Source organism: Capsicum annuum, chromosome 3 (assembly GCF_002878395.1).
Source record: "Capsicum annuum cultivar UCD-10X-F1 chromosome 3, UCD10Xv1.1, whole genome shotgun sequence".
In the NCBI taxonomy this organism is placed as follows: domain Eukaryota; kingdom Viridiplantae; phylum Streptophyta; class Magnoliopsida; order Solanales; family Solanaceae; genus Capsicum; species Capsicum annuum.
In genome coordinates, this window is record NC_061113.1 from 173,376,318 (window position 1) to 173,377,863 (window position 1,546).

Genomic DNA, 1,546 nt, shown 5'->3' on the forward strand with positions numbered 1-1,546 from the left:
CGAGTACGGTCTTGACTTGTTATCTTAGACCATGTTAGTAAATAGATTGCCTTTACCATATCGATGATACTTAAAAAAAGGACTTTCAATGATATTATTGATGTCACAGTAGTGCCCTACGATGGCTTTCATCGTGGAACATTGCCACATTGAGTAGATTATGAGCACACTTTTACATATTTTGAATGGATTGTCATCTTCTTACTGATTGGTTGTGAGCATTAGTGATGTATCAATATTTTAATGGCACATTGGAGGACTTTGAATAAGAGTAATTGTATGTTCTTAAGCAACTTTTGTCGTTCTTTATTAGATTTTACTTCTTTATGCAGGAAAATTTGACATGAGAGAAAACAATAGAAAATTAGATAATAAGGCACTTGACGACTGGAGTTGATGGACTGTCAATTTGTTGATGAGCTATCAACTGTTGTCTTTAACCTTGGGCAGAACACAAGTCAAGAGCAATTCAGTTGAAGACTTGAGTTTATGAGCTGTCAACTTCTTGATGAGTTGCCAACTGATGTCTTCAACCTTGGGTAGAACACAAATAAAGAAGAATTTAGTTGAAGACTTTATTGACGAGCCGTCAACTGATATCTTCAACCTTAGGACAAATACAAATCAAGAAGAATTCATTTGAAGATTTGAGTTGACGAGCTGTTATCTTTTTAACAAGCTGTCAACTGATGTCTTCAACCTAGGCAGAACAGAAGTTAATAAGAATTCAGTTGAAGACTTGAGTTGACGACCTATCAACTTGTTGACGAGCCGTCTACTGATGTCTTTAACTATGAGTGGTCCAAATACGATATTTATTTTGGATTTAAGTTTTCCTATACTATAATAGAATCTTTTAGAGGTTTTCTCATTATCTTTAATATCATTTGACTACCTCCTTTAGACATTATTTGGAGATAAGAGATTGAAGTTTTGAATTTAGTTTTGGGTATTTTTGAAAAAAAAAAATTAAAGTTTGATGCCATGTTTCATAAGCATAATTTTAAAATCTATGAATTTATCTTCTATATTCTATTTTAAATTCATGAGTAGCTAAACTGCCATAACTAGGTTTGTGGGAGTCATGGGGGATTTGCTGTTTGAATGTTGATTGCTACTGGGATATAAGTACTGATAAGAATTATATTGATAATCTTGTAGTTTTAACTGAATTATAGTGGTTCCAAACATTAGAACATGCCCTAGGGTTAATTTGCTTGAACTAAGGAATTATAGCATGAACGTGGATTATCAACGAGGATTTAGAGATGTTAGCTCTTCTTTTGATGGTCAATGCTGTAATAAGATTAACTCCAAATGAAATCAAATTCAAATGTGACTTTCTTTAAGTTTGGAAGAATTAACGGATTGGCCACCTAGTTTAGGTTGAGAAAACACTTACCTGAATATTAGGCATCAATAACTTTATATTTAGCTAAGTCATGAGAATGTCACTCAACAATTGGAACATAATTGGGATATTAGCAATGGTCAACACAATCCTATTATATATATATATATATATATATATATATATATATATATA